The following is a 17,280-nucleotide window of genomic DNA, read 5'->3' as shown; positions in this document are numbered from 1 at the left end:
CCACTGCCAACCGTGGCAAACACTATACACCTGCTTCACTACTGCGAGGGTGAGCACGTTGCAACGGCAGAGACCAGGCGGTGGTGAACTGGTGCATCCGCCAAGCCGGCTCTCGGTATGTACTCCACTCACAAGAGCGACATCACCCAGGAGCGGTTCTACAACTCCCTGGGGAGCGCCCTGCAATCTGAGGTCCGTGCGGGGGTGTTGAGCACGAAGAAATGGCACGCGCGGATCGAGGGCATGGACAACCCTGATGTCTTGTGTGCGGAAGGCAGGCGGGCGACAGACACGATCGAACACATAGTAATGACTTTCCATGTGCTCTTGCCATATCAGCCTGGTGGGTCGACTTTGCCGCTGGTGCTGGATTTCGAGTTTGCACGGTCGCAAGGAGACGCTGCGGTGGACAGTGATGCGACACAGCGGGATGAGAGGGCTGTGGCTGTAGAGACAACCAAACGACGCCTTGAGAACTGGATAAGGCTGACTAGATAAATGGTGTTGGTGGCATTGCGCCACAGCGGAACAGACTCCGTCACAGTAGAAGATTGACTTGGCTAGGACTTTTATGGTCCACCTGGTAAAAAGCGGAAGCCTCAGTATCAATTTAATCCAATCCAAGCCCCTATCTGTTTTTCGAACCACCCATTCTAAAATGGTTCGACCCGTGCTTGACCTACCTGGTCTCTCATATCGCTTAAGCAACTTCCGTCAAGTTATTATGCACTCCCGCTTCTAGCAGGCGTTCCATAGATGAGGAGATGTGTAGACCCAGCTCCCTCTTGTAGCAACGCCGGTGATCGCGTCTATGGTAACGTTTTCGTTGGTCCTGATGTTCGGCGTATTATGTACGCTTGCATTAGCCTCAAGAGGCTTCTCTCTTTGAGGCCTCTGCCTTTAAGTGCAATCCTCCAAAATATCCCTGTTACTTGCATCGCGTAGTTAGTGAGTTTTTTATCGTTATATCCGTTCTCTTGAATAAAAAGTGAGAGGATTTTGATTTGCTGGACTTCTGGTACGGTTTTGCCGTCGACTTTAATTTTGAATTTAAAGTCGCCCTTGCACCTCATTGATTTTGGTTTATATATGAAAAGTTCGGATTTTAACGGGCAGTACGCGAGACCCCTTTCGGCCGCGTAGGACACAACAGTGTCCGCAGCCGCCTGTAGGCGCTCCTCTATGCTGCTGACGCTGCCATCATTCATCCATAGAATAACATCCTTTCCATACAAGCTAAAGTTTAGATATTTTATGACCTTATGAGTGGCGGGAAGGCCTCTCATTACCACGTTAAAGAGAAAAGAGGAGAGCAGCGAGCCTTGCGGTGTTCCTTTACTTCCCAGGTGGACAGTGGGGGATTATAGGTCCTGAAACTTTAGTTTCAACGTCCTGTTTGTCAGGAAATGCATTATGTAATTATATGTGCTCTCGCCGCATCCCAATACCTGCTGTCCCACGAGAATTGCCTGGTGTTTTACGTTGTCAAATGCTGGTTGGTCGGTCTGTGGGGTTTAACGTCCCAAAGCAACTCAGACTATGAGAGACGCCGTAGTGGAGGACTCCGGAAATTTTTACCTCCTGGGGTTCTTTAGCGCGCACTGACATCGCACAGCACACGGGCGCCTTGCTTTTCGCCTCCATTGAAAAGCGGCCGCCGAGGCCGGGATTCGATCCCGCGTCCTTGGGAACAGTAGTCGAGTGCCGTAACCACTGCGCCACCCCGGCGGTGTTTTGTTAGATGCAATGTTAAAATTATCTTCGCGTCTCAGGATTTCGAGTCAATCATGTGTTGTAAACGTAGTATCACATCATGCGTACACAGGCCCGGTCGGAACCCGGCGATCTCGTGCGGCCACAGGTCGTTTTGCTCCATGATATTTGAATTCCGGGTTACATAAGCTTTCCAGTGCATTAAGTTAGAGAAATAGGTCTGAGGTTTTCAATTTCAGTGGTTTGTCGAGTATCGGAATTATCACAACGTTTGCAATTTTCTACTGCTGGGGAAGACGACCGTTACTCCATACTTCTTGCATACAATTGGTGAGTGCCGTTCTGGAGGCGTCGTCTGGGTTTCTTAGCATTCTGTTTGTTTCCAATCGTGGCCGGGGGCTGATTACGTCTTTAAGCTCAGCATTTCGGCTCTAACCTGTGCTTCCGAGATGGACTCGTGGAGGGCCTCGTTTGGAGGGCCTGCGTATTGCGTAAAAGGGAGGGATGCTATATCGCCGATAGATGTATCTACTAGCTTAGTTATTAGCTCAGCGTCCGTTCCCTCGAACGCATGTCCTGCCTTTGCTCTTGTTGAGTTCGATTGTGTTCTCGAACTGTCGGGATCAAGAAGACACCTTCCTTCGAGAAGAAGAAGGCACTTTCATCCCCTCCTTTACGGCGCGGTTGAGGTGTCCACAGAAAACAAGTGAGACAGTTACCGCGCCTTTCCCTTTCTATAAATCAATCAATCATTCTCAAGTGGCACCGCCTTTCCTTTTTTCTTACTAATAAACCACTGGCCGGGCTCTTTCATCTCCGCAGGGTCTATGCTCGTTCCCTCCACGGTGTCCACCATTTTCGTCGAACTTCTAAGCGGCCCCGTGGCTTGCAAATCTTTTCAAAGCCTCAAAAATGAGTGAAAGAATCCGCCCACCTTAGAGAGTTGAGAGTCTAAGGTGAGCGCTTCCTGAATGAAGTTGATTCCTACATAATTTTCGAAATCCAGTGGCCGAACTACAGCGTGAGCGTTCGTGGTCAATAAAGCCCATCGGTTGTACGTCCGCACTCAGCTTGGTCTGTTGTTGTTGCGACTGAAGGAAAAAAGAAAATGGGCGGGCGTGCCTGCTACTGGCTCTGTAGCTGAGCCACCTCCGCTGCCTCGTGCGGACAGAAGAGAGTAGCTAAGAGTCAGGGCAGCTTGTTTAAAATATAGGAGAAAGAAAGAGAAGAGGGAGAGAAAGACGCGCGCCGCAACAGCCGTCGTTCACTAAAGTGATGGCGGGTGCAATGACGGCCTACCACTGATAAAATTCGGTGGCAGGCTGGCCCCGCCGCATGTGGCGGTGACCTACCTATCCCAGCCCCATCAGGGCCAGGACCAACCCCAGCTTGGTCGGCGTGGAACTCCTCAATATAGACCAACACTGATCTGTGACGTATGCACGATGCAGTGGCGCTTCTGTCGCCAGGCTGGGCCAACTGGAGGTGAAAAGTAGGGTTAGCGCCCATAGGAATACATGGAACGGAAAGATTTCAAAGCAGTTTTCTAAATTCACAGAACACCTGTGATGTCGTTATTCGGTACAGAACAACCATGAACATCCTAGAACAGATCGCGAAAGTGTGAAATCTCATTGCCAAGGCAAAGTATCTTTAAAACATCGCGAAACGTAGGGGAGTGCAAGTTGGGACGGCGACTCATAGCTAACAGATGTAAACACAACACACTGCAACATTTTTCTCGTACCACAGAGCACCAAATTGGTTACAGGTCGGTAAATGTCGGCCAGTGCTTTCAAGAAGTGTGTGATAAAGTATGCTGCGCCATTGTGGAGGCAATCTACTTTTAAAACCCCTCGTTTTCTAAAATCTGAGCTAGAAATGCATTGCTGTAGCGCGGCTATACAACATATATAAAGAACTGCTCGCAAACAAGCTGACTTTGCGCCTAAGAAAGCAGTCGTTCGTTAAGAATTGGTGTATTATTTTAAAACCATGAATATATGCATGCCACAACATTTCGTGCCTGACATCGATGTAGCATATTTATCAATAAACTTGTGCGACGGGTTTACAGACGAAGCCCTCTGTCAAGGAGGCGAATCGCCCAAGTGGCGTTTTTTTTAGTGAACGTCTTGTACCACGCCCTGCATCAAGTTTGCAAGGCGAAAGTAAACAAAATAAAACATTTCAATCGCTGGCAACGCGCATCAGCCGCGTGAGGCAGTAATTATGCCGTCGACACACGGTTCATTTCGACAGGAATAACACGCAAAATAACAAGCATGACGTCATTTCGTCCTGACAACATCCATCGAGACGTCCGACTACTGTGCCGGAGTACCCGGGTTCGATACCACCCGCGGCGGCTGCGTTTCGATGGAGGCGAAACGAAGAGGCGTCCGTAGGCTGTGCTATGTCAGCGCACTTTAAAGATCCCCAGGTGGTCAAAATTACTCCGTAGCCCTCCACTGCGGCTCCTCTTTCTCCCTTTCCACTTTCACTCCCACCTTCCTCCATTCCCTTACGGCGCGGTTCTGGTGTCCACGGAAACAAGTTTGACTGAAACTGAGCCTTTCCCTTGCTGTTACCTAATTAAAAAAAGTAGATGCGGTACGTAATAAAATGAATTAATATGTATTTGCGTCGCGAGAGGCTTAGATATAAGGGAAGAGGACCCTTCAATCCAGGTGATCTTGCCGGTAGAGATGCGTGAAAGCATTCGGGACAAAACTCTCCACAAGAACATGCAAGCGGATCACCACGAAAGTCGGAGGATGGCCAGGGCGAAGACATAAGGCAAAAAGTATCAAGGGGATGATAGTGCCGTGTATGTTGATGCGGCAAAATACAACATTACAGGAAAGGAGGCTTCCGCTATGAGCGCGGTGAGCATCTCCCGCAGGGTAGCAGCTACAGTGGTCACGGGCCGAGTAGAAGAGGCAGAAGAGGCCGCAATAGCCCTAGGAATTGTTCAAAACAGAACCAGCACCATTCTCAGTGATTCCAAAACGGCCCTTCGCAACTTCGCCAGGGGTCGTATCTCCCCCACTGCATTCAAATTTCTTAGCGTGTTGCTAAAATATAGGAACGTAGTGGATCTCGTATGGGTCCCGGCTCACTCAAGCATCCTGGGGAACGAGGCCGCTCATCAATATGCTCGAGGGTTTGTCAGCCGAGCTGGTAAGAGGATCCGGACGCGGGTGCCTCACGGGGTAAGTCACCAGATACGTATCAGGTGATTGTCACTTATTACAAGGATCTCAGGGCGAGCCTACCTCCTGCGCACGTGCGCCCAGCCGAGAACATGCTACCACGCGGCGGCGGCTGCAAACGCGGTCTCGAGGAATTGTGCGACCGAATCTTCTGTCAAGTGCGCCGCATCATCTCCTTAACTGCCGCCGCCAATACTGGACGCTACGGCGTTTCAAGTCCGGCAACGTGGAACGGCGTCAGCTGACCAATCAGCTGAAAAACGCGCACATTTTTCGGATGCAACGGGCCACGGCACCGCAGTTACGATGTCACGCTCACCGCTGATGCTCTTCCAGGTGCTGCTGCTTTCGTTATAGGGCCAGCTGTCACCTGTCACGCCGGCACCACTACGACTGGTCGTGCCACATCCCTTTTGGTGTCCTGATGCCTCAAGGAATTGTGCGACCGAATCGTCTGTCAAGTGCGCCGCATCATCTCGTTTACTGCCGCCGCCAATACTGGACGCTACGGCGTTTCAAGTCCGGCAACGTGGAACGACGTCAGCTGACCAATCAGCTGAAAAACGCGCACATTTCTCGGATGCAACGGGCCACGGCACCGCAGTTACGATGTCACGCTCACCTCGGTGTTCCTCCAGGTGCTGCTGCTTTCGTTATTGGGCAAGCTGTCACCTGTCAAGCCGGCACCACTACGACTGGTCACGCCACATCCCTTTTGGTGTCCTCATGCCTCAAGGAATTGTGCGACCAAATCGTCTGTCAAGTGCGCCGCATCATCTCCTTTACTGCCGCCGCCAATACTGGACGCTACGGCGTTTGAAGTCCGGCAACGTGGAACGGCGTCAGCTGACCAATCAGCTGAAAAACGCGCACATTTCTCGGATGCAACGGGCCACGGCACCGCAGTTACGATGTCACGCTCACCGCTGATGTTCTTCCAGGTGCTGCTGCTTTCGTTATAGGGCCAGCTGTCACCTGTCACGCCGGCACCACTACGACTGGTCGTGCCACATCCCTTTTGGTGTCCTGATGCCTCAAGGAATTGTGCGACCGAATCGTCTGTCAAGTGCGCCGCATCATCTCGTTTACTGCCGCCGCCAATACTGGACGCTACGGCGTTTCAAGTCCGGCAACGTGGAACGGCGTCAGCTGACCAATCAGCTGAAAAACGCGCACATTTCTCGGATGCAACGGGCCACGGCACCGCAGTTACGATGTCACGCTCACCTCGGTGTTCCTCCAGGTGCTGCTGCTTTCGTTATTGGGCAAGCTGTCACCTGTCAAGCCGGCACCACTACGACTGGTCACGCCACATCCCTTTTGGTGTCCTCATGCCTCAAGGAATTGTGCGACCAAATCGTCTGTCAAGTGCGCCGCATCATCTCCTTTACTGCCGCCGCCAATACTGGACGCTACGGCGTTTGAAGTCCGGCAACGTGGAACGGCGTCAGCTGACCAATCAGCTGAAAAACGCGCACATTTCTCGGATGCAACGGGCCACGGCACCGCAATTACGATGTCACGCTCACCGCTGATGTTCTTCCAGGTGCTGCCGTTTTCGTTATTGGGCCAGCTGTCACCTGTCACGCCGGCACCACTACGACTGGTCACGCCACATCCCTTTTCGTGTCCTGATGCCTCGAGGAATTGTGCGACCGAATCGTCTGTCAAGTGCGCCGCATCATCTCCTTTACTGCCGCCGCCAATACTGGACGCTACGGCGTTTGAAGTCCGGCAACGTGGAACGGCGTCAGCTGACCAATCAGCTGAAAAACGCGCACATTTCTCGGATGCAACGGGCCACGGCACCGCAATTACGATGTCACGCTCACCGCTGATGTTCTTCCAGGTGCTGCTGCTTTCGTTATAGGGCCAGCTGTCACCTGTCACGCCGGCACCACTACGACTGGTCGTGCCACATCCCTTTTGGTGTCCTGATGCCTCAAGGAATTGTGCGACCGAATCGTCTGTCAAGTGCGCCGCATCATCTCGTTTACTGCCGCCGCCAATACTGGACGCTACGGCGTTTGAAGTCCGGCAACGTGGAACGGCGTCAGCTGACCAATCAGCTGAAAAACGCGCACATTTCTCGGCTGCAACGGGCCACGGCACCGCAGTTACGATGTCACGCTCACCTCGGTGTTCTTCCAGGTGCTGCTGCTTTCGTTATTGGGCAAGCTGTCACCTGTCACGCCGGCACCACTACGACTGGTCACGCCACATCCCTTTTGGTGTCCTGATGCCTCAAGGAATTGTGCGACCGAATCGTCTGCCAAGTGCGCCGCATCATCTCCTCCTTTACTGCCGCCGCCAATACTGGACGCTACGGCGTTTGAAGTCCGGCAACGTGGAACGGCGTCAGCTGACCAATCAGCTGAAAAACGCGCACATTTCTCGGCTGCAACGGGCCACGGCACCGCAGTTACGATGTCACGCTCACCTCGGTGTTCTTCCAGGTGCTGCTGCTTTCGTTATTGGGCAAGCTGTCACCTGTCACGCCGGCACCACTACGACTGGTCGCGCCACATCCCTTTTGGTGTCCTGATGCCTCAAGGAATTGTGCGTCCGAATCGTCTGTCAAGTGCGCCGCATCATCTCGTTTACTGCCGCCGCCAATACTGGACGCTACGGCGTTTGAAGTCCGGCAACGTGGAACGGCGTCAGGTGACCAATCAGCTGAAAAACGCGCACATTTCTCGGATGCAACGGGCCACGGCACCGCAGTTACGATGTCACGCTCACCGCTGATGTTCTTCCAGGTGCTGCTGCTTTCGTTATAGGGCCAGCTGTCACCTGTCACGCCGGCACCACTACGACTGGTCACGCCACATCCCTTTTGGTGTCCTGATGCCTCAAGGAATTGTGCGACCGAATCGTCTGCCAAGTGCGCCGCATCATCTCCTCCTTTACTGCCGCCGCCAATACTGGACGCTACGGCGTTTGAAGTCCGGCAACGTGGAACGGCGTCAGCTGACCAATCAGCTGAAAAACGCGCACATTTCTCGGCTGCAACGGGCCACGGCACCGCAGTTACGATGTCACGCTCACCTCGGTGTTCTTCCAGGTGCTGCTGCTTTCGTTATTGGGCAAGCTGTCACCTGTCACGCCGGCACCACTACGACTGGTCGCGCCACATCCCTTTTGGTGTCCTGATGCCTCAAGGAATTGTGCGTCCGAATCGTCTGTCAAGTGCGCCGCATCATCTCGTTTACTGCCGCCGCCAATACTGGACGCTACGGCGTTTGAAGTCCGGCAACGTGGAACGGCGTCAGGTGACCAATCAGCTGAAAAACGCGCACATTTCTCGGCTGCAACGGGCCACGGCACCGCAGTTACGATGTCACGCTCACCGCTGATGTTCTTCCAGGTGCTGCTGCTTTCGTTATAGGGCCAGCTGTCACCTGTCACGCCGGCACCACTACGACTGGTCACGCCACATCCCTTTTGGTGTCCTGATGCCTAAATGAATTGTGCGACCGAATCGTCTGTCAAGTGCGCCGCATCATCTCCTTTACTGCCACCGCCAATACTAGGCGCTACGGCGTTTGAAGTCCGGCAACGTGGAACGGCGTCAGCTTACAAATCAGCTGAAATACGCGCACATTTCTCGGATGCAACGGGCCACGGCACCGCAGTTACGATGTCACGCTCACCGCTGATGTTCTTCCAGGTGCTGCTGCTTTCGTTATAGGGCCAGCTGTCACCTGTCACGCCGGCACCACTACGACTGGTCACGCCACATCCCTTTTGGTGTCCTGATGCCTAAATGAATTGTGCGACCGAATCGTCTGTCAAGTGCGCCGCATCATCTCCTTTACTGCCACCGCCAATACTAGGCGCTACGGCGTTTGAAGTCCGGCAACGTGGAACGGCGTCAGCTTACAAATCAGCTGAAATACGCGCACATTTCTCGGATGCAACGGGCCACGGCACCGCAGTTAAGATGTCACGCTCACCGCTGATGTTCTTCCAGGTGCTGCTGCTTTCGTTATAGGGCCAGCTGTCACCTGTCACGCCGGCACCACTACGACTGGTCACGCCACATCCCTTTTGGTGTCCTGATGCCTAAATGAATTGTGCGACCGAATCGTCTGTCAAGTGCGCCGCATCATCTCCTTTACTGCCGCCGCCAATACTGGACGCTACGGCGTTTGAAGTCCGGCAACGTGGAACGGCGTCAGGTGACCAATCAGCTGAAAAACGCGCACATTTCTCGGATGCAACGGGCCACGGCACCGCAGTTACGATGTCACGCTCACCTCGGTGTTCCTCCAGGTGCTGCTGCTTTCGTTATTGGGCAAGCTGTCACCTGTCAAGCCGGCACCACTACGACTGGTCACTCCACATCCCTTTTGGTGTCCTGATGCCTCAAGGAATTGTGCGACCAAATCGTCTGTCAAGTGCGCCGCATCATCTCCTTTACTGCCACCGCCAATACTGGACGCTACGGCGTTTGAAGTCCGGCAACGTGGAACGGCGTCAGCTTACAAATCAGCTGAAATACGCGCACATTTCTCGGATGCAACGGGCCACGGCACCGCAGTTACGATGTCACGCTCACCGCTGATGTTCTTCCAGGTGCTGCTGCTTTCGTTATAGGGCCAGCTGTCACCTGTCACGCCGGCACCACTACGACTGGTCACGCCACATCCCTTTTGGTGTCCTGATGCCTAAATGAATTGTGCGACCGAATCGTCTGTCAAGTGCGCCGCATCATCTCCTTTACTGCCACCGCCAATACTAGGCGCTACGGCGTTTGAAGTCCGGCAACGTGGAACGGCGTCAGCTTACAAATCAGCTGAAATACGCGCACATTTCTCGGATGCAACGGGCCACGGCACCGCAGTTACGATGTCACGCTCACCTCGGTGTTCCTCCAGGTGCTGCTGCTTTCGTTATTGGGCAAGCTGTCACCTGTCACGCCGGCACCACTACGACTGGTCACGCCACATCCCTTTTGGTGTCCTGATGCCTAAATGAATTGTGCGACCGAATCGTCTGTCAAGTGCGCCGCATCATCTCCTTTACTGCCACCGCCAATACTAGGCGCTACGGCGTTTGAAGTCCGGCAACGTGGAACGGCGTCAGCTTACAAATCAGCTGAAATACGCGCACATTTCTCGGATGCAACGGGCCACGGCACCGCAGTTAAGATGTCACGCTCACCGCTGATGTTCTTCCAGGTGCTGCTGCTTTCGTTATAGGGCCAGCTGTCACCTGTCACGCCGGCACCACTACGACTGGTCACGCCACATCCCTTTTGGTGTCCTGATGCCTAAATGAATTGTGCGACCGAATCGTCTGTCAAGTGCGCCGCATCATCTCCTTTACTGCCGCCGCCAATACTGGACGCTACGGCGTTTGAAGTCCGGCAACGTGGAACGGCGTCAGGTGACCAATCAGCTGAAAAACGCGCACATTTCTCGGATGCAACGGGCCACGGCATCGCAGTTACGATGTCACGCTCACCGCTGATGTTCTTCCAGGTGCTGCTGCTTTCGTTATAGGGCCAGCTGTCACCTGTCACGCCGGCACCACTACGACTGGTCACGCCACATCCCTTTTGGTGTCCTGATGCCTAAATGAATTGTGCGACCGAATCGTCTGTCAAGTGCGCCGCATCATCTCCTTTACTGCCACCGCCAATACTAGGCGCTACGGCGTTTGAAGTCCGGCAACGTGGAACGGCGTCAGCTTACAAATCAGCTGAAATACGCGCACATTTCTCGGATGCAACGGGCCACGGCATCGCAGTTACGATGTCACGCTCACCGCTGATGTTCTTCCAGGTGCTGCTGCTTTCGTTATAGGGCCAGCTGTCACCTGTCACGCCGGCACCACTACGACTGGTCACGCCACATCCCTTTTGGTGTCCTGATGCCTAAATGAATTGTGCGACCGAATCGTCTGTCAAGTGCGCCGCATCATCTCCTTTACTGCCACCGCCAATACTAGGCGCTACGGCGTTTGAAGTCCGGCAACGTGGAACGGCGTCAGCTTACAAGTCAGCTGAAATACGCGCACATTTCTCGGATGCAACGGGCCACGGCACCGCAGTTACGATGTCACGCTCACCGCTGATGTTCTTCCAGGTGCTGCTGCTTTCGTTATAGGGCCAGCTGTCACCTGTCACGCCGGCACCACTACGACTGGTCACGCCACATCCCTTTTGGTGTCCTGATGCCTAAATGAATTGTGCGACCGAATCGTCTGTCAAGTGCGCCGCATCATCTCCTTTACTGCCACCGCCAATACTAGGCGCTACGGCGTTTGAAGTCCGGCAACGTGGAACGGCGTCAGCTTACAAATCAGCTGAAATACGCGCACATTTCTCGGATGCAACGGGCCACGGCACCGCAGTTACGATGTCACGCTCACCTCGGTGTTCCTCCAGGTGCTGCTGCTTTCGTTATTGGGCAAGCTGTCACCTGTCAAGCCGGCACCACTACGACTGGTCACTCCACATCCCTTTTGGTGTCCTGATGCCTCAAGGAATTGTGCGACCAAATCGTCTGTCAAGTGCGCCGCATCATCTCCTTTACTGCCACCGCCAATACTGGACGCTACGGCGTTTGAAGTCCGGCAACGTGGAACGGCGTCAGCTTACAAATCAGCTGAAATACGCGCACATTTCTCGGATGCAACGGGCCACGGCACCGCAGTTACGATGTCACGCTCACCGCTGATGTTCTTCCAGGTGCTGCTGCTTTCGTTATAGGGCCAGCTGTCACCTGTCACGCCGGCACCACTACGACTGGTCACGCCACATCCCTTTTGGTGTCCTGATGCCTAAATGAATTGTGCGACCGAATCGTCTGTCAAGTGCGCCGCATCATCTCCTTTACTGCCACCGCCAATACTAGGCGCTACGGCGTTTGAAGTCCGGCAACGTGGAACGGCGTCAGCTTACAAATCAGCTGAAATACGCGCACATTTCTCGGATGCAACGGGCCACGGCACCGCAGTTACGATGTCACGCTCACCTCGGTGTTCCTCCAGGTGCTGCTGCTTTCGTTATTGGGCAAGCTGTCACCTGTCAAGCCGGCACCACTACGACTGGTCACTCCACATCCCTTTTGGTGTCCTGATGCCTCAAGGAATTGTGCGACCAAATCGTCTGTCAAGTGCGCCGCATCATCTCCTTTACTGCCGCCGCCAATACTGGACGCTACGGCGTTTGAAGTCCGGCAACGTGGAACGGCGTCAGCTGACCAATCAGCTGAAAAACGCGCACATTTCTCGGATGCAACGGGCCACGGCACCGCAGTTACGATGTCACGCTCACCGCTGATGTTCTTCCAGGTGCTGCTGCTTTCGTTATAGGGCCAGCTGTCACCTGTCACGCCGGCACCACTACGACTGGTCACGCCACATCCCTTTTGGTGTCCTGATGCCTAAATGAATTGTGCGACCGAATCGTCTGTCAAGTGCGCCGCATCATCTCCTTTACTGCCACCGCCAATACTAGGCGCTACGGCGTTTGAAGTCCGGCAACGTGGAACGGCGTCAGCTTACAAATCAGCTGAAATACGCGCACATTTCTCGGATGCAACGGGCCACGGCACCGCAGTTACGATGTCACGCTCACCTCGGTGTTCCTCCAGGTGCTGCTGCTTTCGTTATTGGGCAAGGTGTCACCTGTCAAGCCGGCACCACTACGACTGGTCACTCCACATCCCTTTTGGTGTCCTGATGCCTCAAGGAATTGTGCGACCAAATCGTCTGTCAAGTGCGCCGCATCATCTCCTTTACTGCCGCCGCCAATACTGGACGCTACGGCGTTTGAAGTCCGGCAACGTGGAACGGCGTCAGCTGACCAATCAGCTGAAAAACGCGCACATTTCTCGGATGCAACGGGCCACGGCACCGCAATTACGATGTCACGCTCACCGCTGATGTTCTTCCAGGTGCTGCCGTTTTCGTTATTGGGCCAGCTGTCACCTGCCACGCCGGCACCACTACGACTGGTCACGCCACATCCCTTTTCGTGTCCTGATGCCTCGAGGAATTGTGCGACCGAATCGTCTGTCAAGTGCGCCGCATCATCTCCTTTACTGCCGCCGCCAATACTGGACGCTACGGCGTTTGAAGTCCGGCAACGTGGAACGGCGTCAGCTGACCAATCAGCTCAAAAACGCGCACATTTCTCGGATGCAACGGGCCACGGCACCGCAATTACGATGTCACGCTCACCGCTGATGTTCTTCCAGGTGCTGCTGCTTTCGTTATAGGGCCAGCTGTCACCTGTCACGCCGGCACCACTACGACTGGTCGTGCCACATCCCTTTTGGTGTCCTGATGCCTCAAGGAATTGTGCGACCGAATCGTCTGTCAAGTGCGCCGCATCATCTCGTTTACTGCCGCCGCCAATACTGGACGCTACGGCGTTTGAAGTCCGGCAACGTGGAACGGCGTCAGCTGACCAATCAGCTGAAAAACGCGCACATTTCTCGGCTGCAACGGGCCACGGCACCGCAGTTACGATGTCACGCTCACCTCGGTGTTCTTCCAGGTGCTGCTGCTTTCGTTATTGGGCAAGCTGTCACCTGTCACGCCGGCACCACTACGACTGGTCACGCCACATCCCTTTTGGTGTCCTGATGCCTCAAGGAATTGTGCGACCGAATCGTCTGCCAAGTGCGCCGCATCATCTTCTCCTTTACTGCCGCCGCCAATACTGGACGCTACGGTGTTTGAAGTCCGGCAACGTGGAACGGCGTCAGCTGACCAATCAGCTGAAAAACGCGCACATTTCTCGGATGCAACGGGCCACGGCACCGCAATTACGATGTCACGCTCACCGCTGATGTTCTTCCAGATGCTGCTGCTTTCGTTATAGGGCCAGCTGTCACCTGTCACGCCGGCACCACTACGACTGGTCACGCCACATCCCTTTTGGTGTCCTGATGCCTCAAGGAATTGTGCGACCGAATCGACTGTCAAGTGCGCCGCATCATCTCCTTTGCTGCCACTGCCAATACTGGACGTTACGGCGTTTGAAGTCCGGCAACGGGGAAAGGCGTCAGCTGACCAATCAGCTGAAAAACGCGCACATTTCTCGGATGCAACGGGCCACGGCACCGCAATTACGATGTCACGCTCACCGCTGATTTTCTTCCAAGTGCTGCTGCTTTCGTTATTGGGGCAGCTGTCACCTGTCACGCCGGCACCACTACGACTGGTCGCGCCACATCCCTTTTGGTGTCCTGATGCATCAAGGAATTGTGCAACCGAATCGTCTGTCAAGTGCGCCGCATCATCTCCTCCTTTACTGCCGCCGCCAATACTGGACGCTACGGCGTTTGAAGTCCGGCAACGTTGAACGGCGTCAGCTGACCAATCAGCTGAAAAACGCGCACATTTTTCGGATGCAACGGGCCACGGCACCGCAGTTACGATGTCACGCTCACCGCTGATGCTCTTCCAGGTGCTGCTGCTTTCGTTATAGGGCCAGCTGTCACCTGTCACGCCGGCACCACTACGACTGGTCACGCCACATCCTTTTTGGTGTCCTGATGCCTCGAGGAATTGTGCGACCGAATCGTCTGTCAAGTGCGCCGCACCATCTCCTTTACTGCCGCCGCCAATACTGGACGCTACGGCGTTTGAAATCCGGCAACGTGGAACGGCGTCAGCTGACCAATCAGCTGAAAAACGCGCACATTTCTCGGATGCAACGGGCCACGGCACCGCAATTACGATGTCACGCTCACCGCTGATTTTCTTCCACGTTCTGCTGCTTTCGTTATAGGGCCAGCTGTCACCTGTTACGCCGGCACCACTACGACTGGTCACGCCACATCCCTTTTGGTGTCCTGATGCCTCAATGAATTGTGCGACCGAACTGTCTGTCAAGTGCGCCGCATCATCTCGTTTACTGCCGCCGCCAATACTGGACGCTACGGCGTTTGAAGTCCGGCAACGTGGAACGGCGTCAGCTGACCAATCAGCTGAAAAACGCGCACATTTCTCGGCTGCAACGGGCCACGGCACCGCAGGTACGATGTCACGCTCACCTCGGTGTTCTTCCACGTGCTGCTGCTTTCGTTATTGGGCAAGCTGTCACCTGTCACGCCGGCACCACTACGACTGGTCACGCCACATCCCTTTTGGTGTCCTGATGCCTCAAGGAATTGTGCGACCGAATCGTCTGTCAAGTGCGCCGCATCATTTCCTTTACTGCCGCCGCCAATAATGGACGCTACGGCTTTTGAGGTCCAGCAACGTGGAACGGCGTCAGCTGACCAATCAGCTGAAAAACGCGCACATTTCTTGGATGCAACGGGCCACGGCACCGCAGTTACGATGTCACGCTCACCGCGGATGTTCTTCCGGGTGCTGCCGTTTTCGTTATTGGGCCAGCTGTCACCTGTCACGCCGGCACCACTACGACTGGTCACGCCACATCCCTTTTGGTGTCCTGATGCCTCAAGGAATTGTGCGACCGAATCGTCTGCCAAGTGCGCCGCATCATCTCCTCTTTTACTGCCGCCGCCAATACTGGACGCTACGGTGTTTGAAGTCCGGCAACGTGAAACGGCGTCAGCTGACCAATCAGCTGAAAAACGCGCACATTTCTCGGATGCAACGGGCCACGGCACCGCAATTACGATGTCACGCTCACCGCTGATGTTCTTTCAGGTGCTGCTGCTTTCGTTATTGGGCAAGCTGTCACCTGTCACGCCGGCACCACTACGACTGGTCACGCCACATCCCTTTTGGTGTCCTGATGCCTCAAGGAATTGTGCGACCGAATCGTCTGTCAAGTGCGCCGCATCATCTCCTTTGCTGCCACCGCCAATACTGGACGCTACGGCGTTTGAAGTCCGGCAACGTGGAACGGCGTCAGCTGACCAATCAGCTGAAAAACGCGCACATTTCTCGGATGCAATGGGCCACGGCATCGCAGTTACGATGTCACGCTCACCGCTGATGTTCTTCCAAGTGCTGCTGCTTTCGTTATTGGGCCAGCTGTCACCTGTCACGCCGGCACCACTACGACTGGTCGCGCCACATCCCTTTTGGTGTCCTGATGCCTCAAGGAATTGTGCAACCGAATCGTCTGTCAAGTGCGCCGCATCATCTCCTCCTTTACTGCCGCCGCCAATACTGGACGCTACGGTGTTTGAAGTCCGGCAACGTGAAACGGCGTCAGCTGACCAATCAGCTGAAAAACGCGCACATTTCTCGGATGCAATGGGCCACGGCATCGCAGTTACGATGTCACGCTCACCGCTGATGTTCTTCCAAGTGCTGCTGCTTTCGTTATTGGGCCAGCTGTCACCTGTCACGCCGGCACCACTACGACTGGTCACGCCACATCCCTTTTGGTGTCCTGATGCCTCAAGGAATTGTGCAACCGAATCGTCTGTCAAGTGCGCCGCATCATCTCCTCCTTTACTGCCGCCGCCAATACTGGACGCTACGGTGTTTGAAGTCCGGCAACGTGAAACGGCGTCAGCTGACCAATCAGCTGAAAAACGCGCACATTTCTCGGATGCAATGGGCCACGGCATCGCAGTTACGATGTCACGCTCACCGCTGATGTTCTTCCAAGTGCTGCTGCTTTCGTTATTGGGCAAGCTGTCACCTGTCACGCCGGCACCACTACGACTGGTCACGCCACATCCCTTTTGGTGTCCTGATGCCTCAAGGAATTGTGCGACCGAATCGTCTGTCAAGTGCGCCGCATCATCTCCTTTGCTGCCACCGCCAATACTGGACGCTACGGCGTTTGAAGTCCGGCAACGTGGAACGGCGTCAGCTGACCAATCAGCTGAAAAACGCGCACATTTCTCGGATGCAATGGGCCACGGCATCGCAGTTACGATGTCACGCTCACCGCTGATGTTCTTCCAAGTGCTGCTGCTTTCGTTATTGGGCCAGCTGTCACCTGTCACGCCGGCACCACTACGACTGGTCGCGCCACATCCCTTTTGGTGTCCTGATGCCTCAAGGAATTGTGCAACCGAATCGTCTGCCAAGTGCGCCGCATCATCTCCTCTTTTACTGCCGCCGCCAATACTGGACGCTACGGTGTTTGAAGTCCGGCAACGTGAAACGGCGTCAGCTGACCAATGAGCTGAAAAACGCGCACATTTCTCGGATGCAATGGGCCACGGCATCGCAGTTACGATGTCACGCTCACCGCTGATGTTCTTCCAAGTGCTGCTGCTTTCGTTATTGGGCCAGCTGTCACCTGTCACGCCGGCACCACTACGACTGGTCGCGCCACATCCCTTTTGGTGTCCTGATGCCTCAAGGAATTGTGCAACCGAATCGTCTGTCAAGTGCGCCGCATCATCTCCTCCTTTACTGCCGCCGCCAATACTGGACGCTACGGCGTTTGAAG

This window comes from Amblyomma maculatum, chromosome 4 (assembly GCF_055883805.1).
Source record: "Amblyomma maculatum isolate TAMU_Amacu chromosome 4, ASM5588380v1, whole genome shotgun sequence".
In the NCBI taxonomy this organism is placed as follows: Eukaryota; Metazoa; Arthropoda; class Arachnida; order Ixodida; family Ixodidae; genus Amblyomma; species Amblyomma maculatum.
Note: the sequence above shows the minus strand (reverse complement) of the source record.